The sequence below is a fragment of the Eulemur rufifrons genome, chromosome 28 (assembly GCF_041146395.1).
Source record: "Eulemur rufifrons isolate Redbay chromosome 28, OSU_ERuf_1, whole genome shotgun sequence".
NCBI lineage: Eukaryota > Metazoa > Chordata > Mammalia > Primates > Lemuridae > Eulemur > Eulemur rufifrons.
The window spans coordinates 46,207,664-46,225,804 of NC_091010.1; the positions used below are offsets into that span (position 1 = coordinate 46,207,664).

The 18,141-nt window shown below is 37.8% G+C and overlaps 1 protein-coding gene and 1 non-coding gene across 4 annotated transcripts in view; both read right to left on the reverse strand.

The window, feature by feature from the left end:
- HPSE2 (heparanase 2 (inactive)) overlaps positions 1 to 18,141 on the reverse strand; it is a 526,089-nt gene that overhangs the window by 308,568 nt on the left and 199,380 nt on the right. The gene's annotated exons all lie outside the window — the stretch shown is intronic.
- Positions 17,003 to 17,109, reverse strand: LOC138376690 (U6 spliceosomal RNA). Its single transcript, XR_011231675.1, has one exon. It is a non-coding gene; the product is annotated as a U6 spliceosomal RNA (small nuclear RNA).

The window sequence follows — 18,141 nt, forward strand, 5'->3', positions numbered from 1 at the left end:
CTGTATAATACCTATCATGGCTACTAATAAGTACTTCTGATTTGAGCACAACAACTGATAGATGAGAGGGAGGTAAAAACCAAGCTAAACTTAGGAAAAGGGAGACATTTCATTTAATAACCCAGAGGAATACTTATATGTCCAGGCTCCAGTGATTCCTATCCCTTCAGCCTATGGGTATGGATATGATGACCAGTAACAAGGCATTCTAGTGACCCTCCTTCCCAGACCAGCACTAAAAACAACTGGGTATAAAGCCTTTCTCAATGAGTTTCTATAAATAGTGCCAACATAGTACTAATTCAATAAAGGCAAAGAAGGAATCGGTTGAGAGTTAACTGGCCCTGGATTGAAAATTCCTTCACTGTGTTCAGATGCACTCTCTATCATTTTAGAGGCTAGATCAGAAGAACACAAATTGAAGAAAGAATTGGAAACTAAAAGAATGATATTTACAAGAGACAAAAGAACACAATAAGGTCAGGGACAATGACTGCAAAAAACAAGCTGTAGTGGATGCTTATAGTTGCACCCACCATATTTCCCTTTAGGATCAGTAAACTTGGTTCCACCAGATTCTGGGAGTGTTTCCAGCTGACAACCCTCAGTTGACAGCCCTTTCCAGGAGTTATCCTTGGCTGAAAAGAGCTACCCTTCCAAGGTCATGAAGCATATATCCAGTGATTGGTTGACGAAAAGGTCTGAAGGTCTGGTCCCCTCACCTCCACTCTGAAAGGCCATCCCACCTCTAGAGCTTTTGATGGAGTTAACTGGGTCCTTGTTTGGAAGATATCACAGACCAAGGTCTCCTTCTGCCCAATTCTGCCTCCTTCCCTTCCCCCCAAAAGTGTCTATCCGGGGAGCACTCCCCAGAAAATTCCCTCCATTCCAATCTCCACCTTAAAATCTGCTTTCTGGGAAACCCAACCAGCAAGCCAAGGAGATACTGAACCACTTCCATGGAGTTTCATTGTGAAGAAACTATGATACAAGAAACACTATACACTTTTAGGTAATCCAGGACACTAAGAAGTAGATTAGGTTCTTGTGGGGTTATGGTGATCAACTCAGTACTTGACAACTAAATCGGCCACAGAAAATCTGGACAGGAGCCAGAAGTGGCAGAGGAACATAAGTGCAGTGGTTCCCAGCCTTTTTGGCACCAGGGACCATTTCATGGAAGACAATTTTTCCATAGACCACAGGGGGAAGGGATAGTTTTTGGATGATTCAAGTGCATTACATTTATTGTGCAGTCAAACCTCTCTGCTAATGATAATCAGTATTTGTAGCTACTCCCCAGCACTAGCATCATTGCCTCAGCTCCACCTCAGATCATCAGGTATTAGATTCTCATAAAGAGCATGCAGCCTAGGTCACTCACATGCACACAGTTTACTGTAGGGCTTGCGCTCCTATGAAAATCTAATGCCACCGTTGATCTGACAGGAGGCAGAGCTTATATGGTGATGCAAGGGACAGGGAACAGCTGTAAATACAGATGAACCTTTGCTTGCTCACCCACGGCTCACCTCCTGCTGTGTGGCCCAGTTCTTAACAGGCCACGGACTAGTATCAGTCTGTGGCTGGGGGGTTGGGGACCACAGCATTAGAGGAAAGGTTAAAGGAATTGGAATTATTTATTTCAGAGACAAGTGATAAGGAGAAAATCAACAGTATACGAATAGAGAGTAAAATTTAGTATAAAGGATATAGGCTATGTATAAGGAAAATTTTTCCAATAATTAAAGATGCTAGAATACTAGACCAACTTGGTAACATTTCTTCGTTTTATATTATGCTATTAACAATGATGAGTTTACTCTATGTTGGGAACTATGCTAAGTATGTCATTTTATTTAATCATCCAACAATTCTATGAGGAAGTACAGTTATTGATCATGCTCATTTTACTTTAAAGAAATTAAGAAGGCTGGGTGCAGTGGTTCATGCCTATAATCCTAGCACTTTGGGAGGCCAACGCAGGAGGATTGCTTGAGGCCATGAGTTTTAGACCAGCCTGAGCAAGAGCGAGACTCCGTCTCTACAAAAAAATAGAAAAATTAGCTGGGTGTGGTAGCACATGCCTATAGTTCCAGCTACTCAGGAGGCTGAGGCAGGACGCTCACTTGAAAGGAGTCTGAGGTTGCAGTGAACTATGATGACACCACTGCACTCTAGGCTCAGGCAACAGAGTAAGACTCTGTCTCAAGGGAAAAAAAAATAACATTTACAAAGATAAAGTAACTTGTCTAGAGTTACACAGCTAGGAAGTGATTAAGTCAGGACTCAAACCTAGTCTTTCTGACTCTTAAAACTTTCACTCCAAATTACTGCCTCTCCATGTACATACATTGGGTGCTCTGTGAAATTCCGAGAAGATAAGAGGACTTGCTTAATTTTCCTAAATCCAGAGGGAAACTGACAAGTTGACATGGACAAATCAGAGAATCTTTTGGGACCTCTGTAGCACACATCTGTAGTCTCAGCTACTAGGAAGGCTGAGGCATGAGGATCACTTGAGCCCAGGAGTTTGAGGCCAGCCTGGACAACATAGTGAGACCCTGTATCTAGTAACAGACACACACACACACACACACACACACACATACACACACATAAACTCTCTCTCTCTCTCTTTCTCATCACATTCATAGCTGAGGCCTCAGGGCAATGTGGCCAATACACCTACACTAAGGAGGTATAGTGCTCTACTTTGTTTTTAATGCTAGTACATTGTTTGGGTGTTTATAAACTAAAATTAAGAGCTATATCTGGTTTTCAAACAAAAAAAATCTAAAGGAAAAAAGAAAAGGTAGTGAAGCAAAGAAGCAGCTCACAGCCTTAAACTATTCTCAAGTATGCTTCAGGTTTCTTTTTTGGGTGCTTAACAACAGTCACAGTAATTGCTCTGACAATGTGTGGCCTAAAAACGGCACATTATTCCACATGAGCATATTACAAGTGCAACAGGAAAACAGGATAAGTAGGAGGCATGATAGAACAGTAGACTTTGATGAGAGACAGATCTGGGTGTAAATCCTGACCTTGCTGCTTACTGGCATTTGTGGTCTTAGATTAATTATCTGAACCTCATTTCCCTGATCTAGTAAACCCAGATAATAATATTTTACCTTTTTTCCAGGGTTTCTGGGAGAAGTACATGAGATATGGTGTAAAAGTACAAAACAGGGTCTGACATATGGTAGATATTCAACAAACAATAATTTCCTTTCCCTTCCTGTATCCCCCAAACTATTTAGTATTTATTGAAAATATTTCACCACAGTAGTTATGTTTATTGGATAAAAATCATTCTATTTCATGAATAAAAAGTTTACAAAAAATGTGCTCAGAACACTCAATATCAAGCACAAAGGGATGCAAAATGTATCTAAGACACCAATGGAAAAGCATAAGACTGATAATTGCCTTGGTGAGTTCAGTCTCTTTATACAACAATAATAATAGATAATATTTACTGAGCACTTACTCTGCTAGGTACTACTCTAAGCTCTTTTCTGCACTAAGTTGTTAATCAGTCACAATAATCATATAAGATAGGTCGATGAGGAAAACAAGACCCAAAGAGGTTAAGCAAGATGTGAAACAGTAAAGAACTACGCAAGTCACTCTCATACAGTGCTGGTGCCACATTTTTGAAAAACAATTTCTCATTATACATCAAGAGCTTCCAAAACATTCAAAGTTAGACCACTTAATAACATAAAAATGTTCCTAAAATATTAAGTAATACACAGTGTATACAAGATGGTATATGGAAAGTAATCACCACTTTGTTGAATGCTCTGTATATTTATATAAAGAGATTAAAAATAAATATGCCATCATACTAACAGGGGTTACTTCTGGGAGACAGATTTGTGAGTGATATGCTAAAAAAAAAAATGCTGTATGTTCTCCAAGCCATTTTATTCCTAGCACAGAAAGACAAATTTCCTGGCTGGACATAGTGGCTCACATCTATAATCCCAGCACTTTGGGAGGCTGAAGCAGGAGAATCACTTGAGGGCAGGAGTTTGAGTCCAGCCTGGGCAACATTGTGAGGCACTGTCTCTACAAAAAAAAGCTTTTAAATTAGCCAGGTGTGGTGACACACACCTGTAGTCCTACCTACTTGAGAGGCTGAGGCAGGAGGGACACTTGAACCCAGGACTTCAAGGTTGCAGTGAGCTATGATTGTGTCACTGCACTCCAGCATGGGGGATAGAGTAAGACTCTGACTCAAAAAAAAAAAAAAATTAAATTAAAAAAACACCCTCTCCCTTGTAGCTTTATAGCTCCCTTAGCTATGAAACTGAGTTCAGGCCGGGCGTGGTGGCTCACACCTGTAATCCTAGCACTTTGGGAGGCCGAGGGGGGAGGATCGCTCAAGGTCAGAAGTTCGATACCAGCCTGAGCAAGAGCAAGACCCCGTCTCTACTAAAAATAGAAAGAAATTATCTAGACAACTAAAAATATATATAGAAAAAATTAGCCAGGCATGGTGGCGCATGCCTGTAGTCCCAGCAACTCGGGAGGCTGAGGCAGGAGGATAGCTTGTGCCCAGGAGATTGAGGTTACTGTGAGCTAGGCTGACGCCACCGCACTCTAGCCTGGGCAACAGAGCAAGACTCTGTCTCAGGAAAAAAAGAAAAAAAAAAAAGAAACTGAGTTCAGGTGATAGAATGTGGGTTGGAGTGACATATGTCAATTCCAGGCCTAGATCTATGTGTGACTTTCCACATTTTCCTTCACCCCCCCCCCGCCCCCCCCATCAGTCAGCTGTGAGTCACTGACATTTCAGGGTTTATTTATTGCCTCAGTAACTGATAAGGTAACTTTTGTAATCCTCTTTATTCTTTTCCTGTATTTTCTAAAACATCAGTAAGAAACATGTAATACTTCTGTGATTGCTTAAAAAAATGTTATTTTTTGAAATACAAGACTTTTAACTCAGATTGATTATTTAGTCACAAATTTCAGTTTGAGGAATTTAGCCTAAGCAAATAAACTGAAATGCAGAGATAAAAACTTATGTACCAAGGTGTTTATTGTAAGCTTACTTATAAAATTTAAAAAAATGGAAAACAATTTAAACACCATTCATAAAAAAGAAGTTTAGTAAACTATATCCATTTGATGGAATATTAGGCAACTATTAAAATGATTTTAATGAAGAATTTTAATGACATGAGCAAATGTCTATAATATCACATTACATGAAAAATACAAGACTAAAAGTTGTTCAAACATGGAAAAAATAGTTAACAGAAATATAAGCTATCTCTGCATGATTATTTAATACTTATCTATACTTTATACTATTTTCCAAGTTTTCTAAAAGGAGACCATTAGTGCCATTATAAGAAGGAAAAAAGTGTTCAGAAAAATAATCTCTAACTGTGCTGCGAAAGAGAAAGACATCACCAATATTACTGATGCAATGGGGCTACTAGGAGGAGCACATAGGGACCATCTGCTTACATTCCCCCGTAGAGGAGAGAATCTGACAATAGTGAGGGAAAGGAGTAGCAGTTCTGCTGCCTGAGGAGATGGAGCACTGAGCTAGAGCTGCTTTGTTAGATACAAGTTTCCCCGGTCACACACCCTTACTGTCTTCAGGATAGAATCAGACTCAGGAAGGATTCTGAGTCACCAGGAAAGAGAAATTTCAATTGAAGAAAATAAAGAGGCCACTGCTAAAAGTTTGAAAAATCAGCAAAAGGACATATGGTGGGGCTTCAGGGAATGCCAGCAATGTTCTATTTCTTGCTATGTACATGGTTTCATTTGCTAAACTGTACATATATGTTTTATGCACTTTTCAGTTTGTACGCTATATTTAATAACAAAATATAAAAAATATTTCATCAGCAGCATCTTCTTAGATAAGATATTAAAAAGCTTTAGAGGCAGGGCAGGAAGGGACAATCCTCAATGCAGGTCTGAGAACAGGCCCAGAAAAATATTAAGCGATCTCTCAATGTCAGTGTATTACTTTGTAGCTTGCAAAGTGCTTCTACATCACACACTGCATTTAAGGCTCAGAATTACCTAGAACCTCAGAGACCTTGAACTCAGGTCAGTTGATCATATCCAATTACTTTTCCACTATACTAAATTCAACACAAAATACATTTGTGGAGTAAAAAAAAAAAAAGTAAATGTATTAAGGCATGAGTATTCTCTGTTTTCCTTAAAGACTTTGCTTAACTAAAAGGAATTAAGTTTTTCGCTGTTCAGCTTCAGCTGGCCCCTCCATCTGAGGAAATTTCTATCTTCACCAGAAATTGTTCTTTGAGTCTTTGTGATTCAGAACATGAAGAATCTGAATAAGAAGACAGAATTAAGCCAGAAGAAAAGCAAGAAGAGAGCTTATCCAAGAAAGGGGAAAACAAAGAAGGAGAAAGCATCAGACAACAATGAGAAACAAGTCTGTTGGGCACAGAAGTGGTTTAGAGGGGGAAAAGGACCTCAATAAATGTGGCTCTAATCTTTGGACCGATACATGATGTGGTTCCAAGCTTTCTAGGGGCACCACATTGATTGGTGCCCATTGTCAGAATTTTTCTTGGGAGCTGCAGGAAGTACAAAGCTGTAGTACAAAGAATAAGACTTGATTCCTGCTTGTAAGGGGTTCAAAGGCTTGTGAGGGGGAATAGATACATAAATAATTAAGGCTCCTTGCATGTATAATGGAAATGCAGAGAGCAGAGTTACTAATTCTGCCTGGGAAAGCTAGGAAAGGCCTCACAAAGGAAGGAGCACTGGGGCTGGGTCTAGGAAGATGAGTAAGAGTCCACAGGTCAAAAAGGGCAGATGGAGTATGTTCTAGGCAACCGAAATAGCATAGAGACATTAAGCACTCAGTAAATGCCAACAAGTTTTGGTGCAGCTGAAACATAAAGGAGTTGGGAGGTAGAAAGATAGAGAATGAATGGGAGACTCATCAGAGATGAGGTAGGGGTCCAGCTGGAATCAGGTTTGAACAAAAACATTTGACTGAATCCAAATTTTACAGGACAAATCCTTTTGATAAAGCAATTTGTTCTATGAAGTTTGGATTCAGTCGAGGAGTTGCACTTGGGCATCTGGAGGGCCACATGTGACCTTAAGAATGCAGATTCCCCATCCCTGGTAGGCAATGGGGGACACACTGATGTCCATATATTTCAATATTAACAGAGCAGCATTGCAACAAAGGATCATTAGAAAGAGATAAAAATGGGATGGAAGTGGGAGCAGGAAAATTAGGAGGCTGTTGCAAATAGAACGGACAATGAATAAAGTAGTTTTAGAGCCAGATGGATATGTGTTTAACACCTGGCTTTGTCGCTTATAAGTCTTCTGACCTAGAGAAATTAAATAATATCTCCAAACCTCTATCTGCTCTACTGTAAAATAAAGATAATAATACTACCTTTTTGGAATTGTTTTTATGAGAATTGAATATGACAACATGTCTTATTGTATCTGGCTACATATTAAGTAATAAATGTTAGTAACAAATGTGTTGGTAGTAGAGAGGCATTAAGTATAAGGAGACTCAAGGGGCATTTATGAGATAATTACCATGAACAGGATTTGGGGGCTAATTGGATATGTATTCTAAGGAAGATGCAGAGAGAGGGAAAAATCCTTTATTTAACAACTGCTTTGTTCCCTGTAATAAACATCTCTAATTTCAACCCCACTGAACTGCTAACATCTATCTCTGCTAGGCACCATGCCTATTAAAACAGAACCCTCTCGCAATGCTATTTGATGTGTGTTTAAGTCTCTTTTCCTTCTTACATCCTCTTACAACTTGTAAGTGACAGGTTAGCTAAGGTTCATTGGCTAAAGTTAAGATTCTGCAAAGATTTCAGATCTTCAAAAGAAACGTATTAAAGAATTGTATTAAATAATTTATATCCAGGGTAGAATTGTAATCTAATTAGCAATATCCGCAAAATGCTAAAAGAACCCCATATCTTTATAGTGAAACCTGGACCCCATGGAGAAGTCCTACAACCATACTGAGATGATTAAAGTCACTGTCCCTGCAACTTGAGTATTGTGCATATTGGAAGTCAGTCACCACTTTAAATTATTTACTTGTTTTAATGGGAGAACTGTTAAGATGAATTGTAGGAGAGAAACAATTTATATATTATCTTCATGTAGCGAAGTAAATTGTGATCCTCTATAACCTCTCATGGCCATCTTCAGTTAGCTCACAGTGGAGGTGAAGCAGGGACCAACCATACTTGAGAAAAGAATTGGCCTCAGAGAAAACCAACATACTCCTAGCTTTTGGGGTCTTTCTGAAAGCCCAGAAGACATCACCCTAAAGACACTTCATCACTGGAAAAAAAATGCCCTAAAAGCTACCCAAATGAACAGTCCAACCACCACTGAAAATGACCAGGCATATAGACCACTGACTACCCATCATGAGTTGGAGATACCTAAATCAGAGTGAATAAAATGAATTTAAAGCTCTCACTGGGCGCATGTGAGATCACCTAAATACAAATCTGGGAACGACACCAATTGGATATCAGACTGAGGTGGGGGGTGGGGGAGGGGATGGGGGTATGCCTACACAATGAGTGCATTGCGCACCGTTTGGGGAGTGGTAACACTTGAAGATGCTGACTCGGGAAGGGGGCGTGGGGAAGGGAGGGATATATACCTACATGATGGGTGCAATGCGCACGACCTGGGGAACAGACACGCCTGGAGCTCTGACTTGGGGGGAAAGGCGGTACAGGAGCAACGTATGTAACCTGCAATTCTGTATCCCCCATAACAAGAAGAAATTAAAAAAAATAAAATAAAAAAAATAAAAATGGAATTTTTAAATTTAAAAAAAAAATTTTTTCTTAAACATATTTCTTGAAACGAAAGTATTTAAGAACTTAAAAGGAAGGGGAAGACTCCTTAATAAAAAGCAAAGTATCATACTGAGTGACTGGTAGAGCTCAAATCCACAAATAATTGAGGAGAATAAAGGAGACAGCAAATATTTTTTTCTCTTTCCCATGAGATCATTTAGGGAAATGAAATTTTAGAAGGTGAAAATGGAGAATTCAAGCATTGTGAGACCTAGTACTATTTCTTCAACAAAAATAAGAGGCAAAACCAAACCAAACAAAAAACACTATGAATTTCTCAAACACATACAATTTAGAATCAATTGGGGCATTTTCTTGCTGGGAGGAACTATAAAAGAAAAATTAAGATTGCTGCAATATGTTGTCTAAAGGCCAAATAGCAAACACTTCTTAATTCAGGGCAGCCTGGTCTAGTATCTTCTTACATACAGAATGAATGTTTAATAAGAAAAGTTACCCAGGTCCCCGTAATATGTATAATTATTATATATCATTTAAAAAAATAAAATTATTTTAAAAAGAAAAGTTCCTACATCCCATGAAAAAGCATCCTAGTGGAATCTGAGAAATCTGAACCATATGGCATTAAGATGCCTGCCCTCTATACTCAAGGGCAGAAGGAAGATAGAAGATGAACATCCATCTGCTGTCAAAATTAAGCCAATTTTATCACACTCTGGATGCTCTACATTCAGTCAGAGAATCATGGCAGGGAGGAGTGTGGTGGCCTTCACCCCAATGCCAGGCCCCTACATCAAAGAGCAATTTAAGAAAAATCTATTATAAAATTTTCCAAAGATAAAGCAATATACAAAAGTGTAAACACAGTATAATCTCAACAATTTAGAAACTAATATGCACTGACCAAAAACACTGGAAAGAAATATGACAAATCATTAATTGCTTTTGTCTTTGATGATTAGATTATTTTTCTTCTATAGACCTCAATAAACTTTGATACAATTTTTGTATTGTTCAATATACTTTTCTAAAATTTCCATATTTTCTACAATGAGAAAGCATCAGTTTTCAGTAAGAAAATAAAAGTTAAAAGAAAAAACAATGAGAGGGAGGAAAAAACTTAGTTCTAAAGGAATGATTCTAGAATCGTCTTTAGAATGTCCTCACCTACTCTGAAAACATCATCAAAGGACTGTGATAGTGCTTTAAAACAACAAAATCAAAAGCCTAACACTTCACATGTCCCAGTCTCTGGTCTATTATGTATTTTCCTTTCCTCTGTGCAAACTTGATAGAATGCTCCCAGTAATCTTGTTCCATGGAAAGCATATGAATGAGAAGAGAAAGAAAGGGGCAATCTGCACTTGGGGAAAGGAAGAGTGTTTGGAAAGAGTGACTAAAAGGAGTGACTGAACTTTCAGAGAAATGAGTAGAAATAAATATAAAACTTCAAATGAGATATAATTGAGGCTGGCCTTACCAACAGGTAGGAGAGTATGGAAATAGTGCAATGGACAGAAGAGAACAGATTACAAAGAAAGGATAGCAGAAAACATACAAACTTTGCATGTTTTTTTTTCTACATAGGATTCACAACATTCCTCAGAAAATTCAATTTAGTTGCCCTGTTCTAGCTTGCTAACCATAACCAATTTAATTTTAAATCTACACACAGAGCCAAGGGGGATGAAATATTTTGCAATTACTTTTAGCTCCCTGTTGGAAGGCAGAATAAGATTTAACCAGTTCTGCTCCGGGTGCAATAACCATTCAGGTTTTTCAGAGACCCAAATGCATCCTTTGGCTGAGGAATAAAGAATAGAAAACTCTGTACAAAAATTACTTGCTATGTTTAACAACTTAATGGGAATGGATTTTTGAGAATGTGACAAATTGCTTTTGATTTATCTGCACAGGGCATGAAATATTGGTGCAAGAGAGCAATTTGTTACACAGACAATGTCTACCCCTTGCTATAAATCTGCCCACTGCCACATTCTATTTGACATCCAGTTAGGTGATTTTCAAAGAACTAGTTTATTACTGTATTTAACGAAGAGCAGAAAACTGATATATAACTCTCTTGTTTCTTCTCAGCTACCAGGAACACATTTCTCAGATATCAGTCTATACAAGTGTTTCTTGGTTGAACGCTTTATTGTGACAGATAGGTAAACAAGCTGATAAAATCAAGTGCTTTCAAAAAGGAAAAGTTATCATATTCACATATGCCCCTGGCTTGTCACAAAACTTCAAACAGTTTCTGGTTCTGCTTACCATCTGCACAGAGTTATTCCAAATAACATAAAATTTGTTTCTTGATTTCTTTCAACATAAATAGAACCATTAAGTTTGAGGGGGAGTGGTGTTTATATTCTGGGAGATAGTCAGATCCTCTACTCTGATTAACCTTAACACAGAGGACTTGCTCCTGCCTCTACACATAGCTCAGTTCTAGTTCCCTCCTCTGAATTTTGTCTCAGTCTGTCCTTTCCATATTGTTAGTATTGCTATGAATATGTCCAAAGCATCTATCCTCAGAACTATTCCTTCTTCACCATGCCTACTACTGGGAGGAAATGAGGCTGCTATAGGTCTGACTGAAGTTTCCCTTGGGCTATATTGTGGTCTGTCTTTATTAAAAGCAAAATAAAAGGCTCACAGGGGGACTTGGCAACTATTCCAGATTATGCCAGGTTTTAGATTCTTGCTTTTTTGGTGGAGGAAAGGAGGAAGCCATTTATAAATGTTTCACAAATAGATCCACCCAAGACTATTTTATCATTGTCAATTTATATGTAGACACCCTCTCCACCCCCATTCACTATTTTAGTCTGTTGAAAATTGGAAGAATTTGAGGAAGAACCACTAGAATTTTTGATAGAAACAATTCTTATAGACAAAATAAGAAGAACCAACTGCAAAGATTCTAACTATTGATATATATATATATATTAGGTTTTCAGTAACTTTGATGGTGATTCCAGAATTTTATTTTGTATGCCATCATCTAATTTAGACATTGGTATCATCAGATTTCTGGATTAAGTGGGAAAAACTCAGCAATATAAATTACGTAAACAATCTTCAGGTGAGTTGGTGAGAATGATTCTGAAATCAGTCCTGGAATAGGACTATTTCAAAGCACTAACTCCTGCCTTCAAATTCTAGCTCTACAACTACATTTCTCTGAGTATGCAATCCTTCACCTTTAAAGGGAAAATAATATTTTCTCCCTCACAGAGCTATTCTAAAGATTAATTCACCTAGTTTGGTGCTTGAATAAGGACTCAACAAATGGCGCCTACTCTTATTATTGCTATTATTATTTTCCTCATGGATTGTTTTACTTACCACTGTAAGTTGAACAATGAATGATTAAATGAGTGAAGTAAGGAACAAATAAACATCTAGCAACACTTGTAAAGGAGAGCCTGGTAGGCATCTAGCAAGGAAATTTCATTTCTTTATTTGTCTTTCTTATGGCAATGCCCACAGGGAATTTTAATGAAGAGCAGTCACACATCACTGGAGACATTTTTCTATGGATACAACCCAAGTTCAGGTACAGATTACATAGAAATTAAAATGAAACCAGTTCAGGGCCATGCTTGTAAGATAACTCAGATCCTCAATTCTTGCCTTTTGCATCATCACATTTATATATACATAGGTGATACACATTTGTTTTTTTGTTTTTGTTTTTTTTTTGTTAAATATTTTGTTTTGTTTTGTTTTGTTTTTCCCCACCCCCCCTTTCCCGAGTCAGCACCTTCAAGTGTTACCACTCCCCAAACGGTGCGCAATGCACTCATTGTGTAGGCATACCCCCATCCCCTCCCCCACCCCCCACCTCAGTCTGATGTCCAATTGATGTCGTTTCCAGATTTGTATTTAGGTGATGATCAAGGAAACCAATTTTCTGGTGAGTACATGTGATGCTTGTTTTTCCATTCTTGGGATACTTCACTTAATATAATGGGTTCCAACTCTCTCCAGGAGAACCATAGAGATGTTGTATCTTCATCATTCCTTATAGCTGAGTAGTATTCCATGGTATACATATACCACAGTTTACTAATCCAATCATGTATTGATGGGCATTTGGGTTGTTTCCACATCTTTGCTATTGTGAATTGTGCTGCTATAAACATTTGGGTACACGTGCCTTTGTTACAGAATGACCTTTTTTCCTTTGGGTATATGCCCAGTAATGGGATTGCTGGGTCAAATGGCAGGTCTACTTGAATCTGTTTAAGATACCTCCATAATGCTTTCCACAGGGGTTGCACTAGTTTGCAGTCCCATCAGCAGTGTATTAGTGTTCCTGTCTCTCCACACCCACGCCAACATGTGTTGTTTTGGGTTTTTTTGATAAAGGCCATTCTCACTGGGGTTAAGTGATATCTCATTGTGGTTTTGATTTGCATTTCCCTGATGATTAGAGATGTTGAACACTTTTTCATATGTTTGTTAGCCATTTTTATATCTTCTTTTGAAAAATTTCTATTCATGTCCTTTGCCCACTTTTTGATAGGGTTGCTTGATTTTTTCTTGCTGATTTTCCTGAGTTCTAAATAGATTCTTGTTATCAGTCCTTTATCTGATGTGTAGTATGCAAAAATTTTTTCCCATTCTGTAGGTGGTCTGTTTATTCTCTGGACTGTTTCTTTGGCTGTGCAGAAGCTTTTTAATTTAATCATGTCCCATTCATTTATTTTTGTTGCTGCTGTGATTGCCTTGGGGGTCTTCTTCATAAATTCTTTGCCTAGGCCAATGTCTGTAAGAGTCTTTCCTACATTTTCTTCTAGAATTCTGATTGTATCACGCCTAAGGTTTAAGTCTGTTATCCACCGTGATTTGACTTTTGTGAGAGGTGAAAGCTGTGGGTCCTGTTTCAGTCTTCTACAAGTGGCTAACCAATTCTCCCAGCACCATTTGTTGAATAGGGATTCTTGTCCCCAGAGTATATTCTTTCCCGCTTTGTCAAAAATTAGGTGACTATATGAGGATGGTTCTATATTTGGATTTTCTGTTGTGTTCCACTGGTCTGTGTCCCTGCACTTGTGCCAATACCAGGCTGTTTTAAGAACCACGGCCTTGTAGTATAGTTTGAGGTCTGGCAAATTAATACCTCCCATTTTGTTTTTGTTGCTTAAAATTGCTTTTGCTATACGGGGTCTTCTTTGATTCCATACAAAGTGTATAATTATTTTCTCTATGTCTGTAAAGAATGATGTTGGTAATTTAATAGGGATTGCATTGAATCTGTAGATCACTTTGGGTAGTATAGACATTTTAACAATGTTGATTCTTCCGATCCACGAGCATGGTATATTTTTCCATCTATTTGCAAGTTCTGCTATTTCTTTTCTCAGTGTTTCATAGTTTTCCTTATAGAGGTCCTTTACCTCTTTAGTTAGATATATACCTAGATATTTTATTTTCTTTGTTGCTATTTTGAAGGGTATTGAGTCTTTAATTTGGTTTTCCGATTGACTGTTATTGGCATATATAAATGCCTCTGATTTGTGTATATTAATTTTGTAGCCTGAGACTTTGCTGTATTCGTTAATCAATTCCAGGAGTCTCTTGGTTGAATCCTGGGGGTTTTCCAGATATAACATCATATCATCAGCAAAAAGTGAGAGTTTGATCTCTTCCTTCCCTATTTGGACTCCCTTGATTCTGCTCTCTTGCCTGATAGCTCTCGCAAGGACTTCCAATACTATGTTGAAAAGTAATGGAGACAATGGGCAGCCCTGTCTGGTTCCAGTTCTAAGTGGGAGTGCTTTCAGTTTTTCCCCATTCAGTATGATGTTGGCTGTGGGTTTGTCATATATGGCTTGTATCATTTTTAGGTAGGTTCCATCAATGCCTATTTTGTTAAGCGTTTTTATCATAAAAGGGTGTTGAATTTTGTCAAATGCTTTTTCTGCATCTAATGAGAGTATCATATGGTTTTTGTTTTTGCTTCTATTTATGTGGTGAATTACATTTATAGATTTACGTATGTTGAACCACCCCTGCATCTCGGGGATGAAGCCCACTTGGTCGTGGTGGATTACTTTTTTGATAAGTACTTGGATTCGATTTGCTAGTATTTTATTGAAAATTTTTGCATCTATATTCATGAGGGAAATTGGTCTGTAGTTCTCTATTTTTGTTGTGTCCTTTCCAGGTTTTGGTATTAATGTTATATTGGCTTGGTAGAACGTGTTAGGGAGAACTCCATCCTTCTCAATATTGGAGAATAGTTTATGTAGGATGGGCACCAGTTCTTCTTTGTATGTATGGTAAAATTCAGGTGTGAACCCATCTGGACCAGGGCTTTTCTTTTTGGGAAGGTTTTTTATTGCTGTTTCGATTTCAGTTCTTGATATTGGTCTGTTCAGGTACTCTATTTCTTCCTGGTTGAGCCTGGGAAGACTATGTGTTTCTAAAAATTTGTCCATTTCCTCCACGTTCTCCAGTTTGTGTGCATAAAGATTTTTGTAGAATTCATAGATGATATCTTGTATCTCTGTAGTATCGGTTGTGATTTCTCCTTTCATGTTCCTAATGGAGGTTATTAGAGATTTTACTTTTGTGCTCTTGGTTAGTCTAGCCAGAGGTGTGTCTATTTTGTTTATCTTTTCAAAGAACCAACTTTTTGTTTTATTAATTTCCCTTATAGTTTCTTTGTTGTCCTTTTCATTTAGTTCTGATTTGATCTTAGTAATTTCTCGCCTTCTGCTGGGTTTGGGATCGTTCTGTTCTTCTTTCTCCAGTTCTTTGAGTCTATTCGTTAGGTTGTCTATTTGCATGTTTTCTGTCTTTTTGATATAGGCATTTATGGATATGAATTTTCCTCTCAGGACTGCTTTAGCTGCATCCCATAGATTTTGATAAGTTGTATCTCCATTGTCATTTAATTCAAAGAAATTTTTGATTTCCATCTTGATTTCTTCTTTTATAGAATAATTATTCAGGAGAAGGTTATTTAGCTTCCATGACTTTGAGTAAGAGTGAGGGTTTCTGTTTGTGATCATTGTTACTTTTATTCCGCTGTGATCTGAGAAGATGCATGGTATAATTTCTATTTTTTTGAATTTTTTAAGACATGATTTATGTCCTAGGACATGGTCAATCTTAGAGAATGTCCCGTGAGCTGATGAGAAGAATGTATATTCTGTGGACTTTGGGTAGAATGTCCTATAGATGTCAGCCATGCCCATTTGTTCTAGCATTCTATTGAGGTCCATTATGTCTTTGTTTATTTTCTGTTTAGAGGATCTGTCCTGTACTGTCAGTGGGGTGTTAAAGTCTCCAGCTATTACAGTATTGTTATCTATCATTTGGTTGAGATCTAGTAGGGTTTGCTTTATGAATCTAGGTGCACCTAGGTTGGGTGCATATATATTGAGTATAGTCATGGCTTCTTGATGAATTGTGCCTTTAATCAGTATGTAGTAGCCATCTTTGTCTTTTATTATTTTTGTTGGTTTGAAAGCTAAGTTATTGGAAATTAAGATTGCCACACCAGCTTTCTTTTGGTTACCATTTGCTTGAAATATCGATTTCCATCCTTTTATTTTCAGTCTAAATGCATCTTTGCAGGTTAGGTGAGTTTCTTGAAGACAGCAGATACTTGGATTGTATTTTTTTATCCATTGGGCCAGTCTATGTCTCTTGAGCGGGGAGTTCAAGCCATTCACATTTATTGAGAAAACTGATAGGTGAGACAGTTTTTTGTTCAGCTTGTTGGGTAGAACTTCATTGTGATGTTTTCTCTCCTGGGCCATTGTGGTATCTGGAATTTCATCTTTAGCTCTTGAGTAGTTTTACATTCGTGGATCTTTCTTGTGCTGATCCGTGTATAATTCTCTTTTGAGTACTTCTTGGAGGGCTGGTCTTGTCTTGGTGAATTCCCTCATCCTTTGTTTATCTGAGAATGTCTTGATTTCTCCTTCGTATAGAAAACTTAGCTTAGCTGGGTACAAGATTCTAGGCTGGGCATTATTCTGTTTCAGAAGCATGAAAATGGGGCCCCAACCTCTTCTTGCTTGTAAGGTTTCAGCTGAGAAATCTGGCGTAATTCTGATGGGTTTTCCTTTGTAAGTTACTTGTTTCTTTCTCCTTACAGCTCGGAGAAGTGGCTCTTTAGTGGATATTTTGGTAAAAATATGGAACGCTTCACGAATTTGCGTGTCATCCTTGCGCAGGGGCCATGCTAATCTTCTCTGTATCGTTCCAATTTTAGTATATGTGCTGCCGAAGCGAGCACGGTGATACACATTTGAATGCTGTTGACCCAAGAGTAAAGGAAGTAAGGCAACTTCTCTCAAATAATGAAAATGGTAAGATTAAGAGATAAACATCAACAACTCCAAATCTTCTTACTGAATATAGAAATTCAGGTTTCTTAGGGTTCCTTAAATATGTTTTCATTTTATTCATTTATATCCTATTACACAAATATTTATTCATCAAGACTGTGGTAGACATTGTGGGGCAATATAAAGAATGCAACTTAATTTTGGTTCCATTCAACTAATATTTATTGAGCACCTCTCATGGGCCAAGCACTGTGCTAAGTGCAAAGGTTGTAAAGAAAAATAAGACCCAGCCTGGATCCGTGAGGAAAGGGTTCAAATAATTACAGTACAAAACATGGAGCTTGCAATTACAGACTGGTGGGAGATTCCATAGAAACACAAAAGATGAAGTGATCAATTCTGATGAGAAACCAAGAAAAACTTCAAAGAGGATATGATGCCTGACCAGATTTGTAGTAGCATTATGTCAAGTGGACAAGAAACAACAGATGCTACAGAAAGAAAAGAGTACATATACAAGCAGGCAGTGCGCAGATGTATAACTGGTTCCATAGCACTGGAATAGAAAGCACAAAGGGGAGAATAGAAGGAGATAAAGTTAGCAAGTTGGGGGGTGGCAACAGATAAGTTCATGAAATGCTTCATATGCCATGCTACGGAGCGAGGATTTTTTTCTCCACTCTATATGCTAGTAAGCCATTGAAGGTCTCTAAAAAATGTCAGATTTGTATGTGGTAATTATACAGAAGGCAAACTAAACCATGACAAGACTAGAAACAAGAAGAACAGATGGAAAGCTACTAAAATAATCCAAGGAAGTGAGGAGGAAACTGAGCTAATCTAACAGCACAAGGAACAGAAAGAAAGTATAAATTTTAACCATATTCAAGAGAGAAAATTAACAATCATTTTAGATTAATCAATATGAATGGGAAAATGAAAGTGAAAAGTATGTACAAGAGTGTTCTTTCAGCTTACAT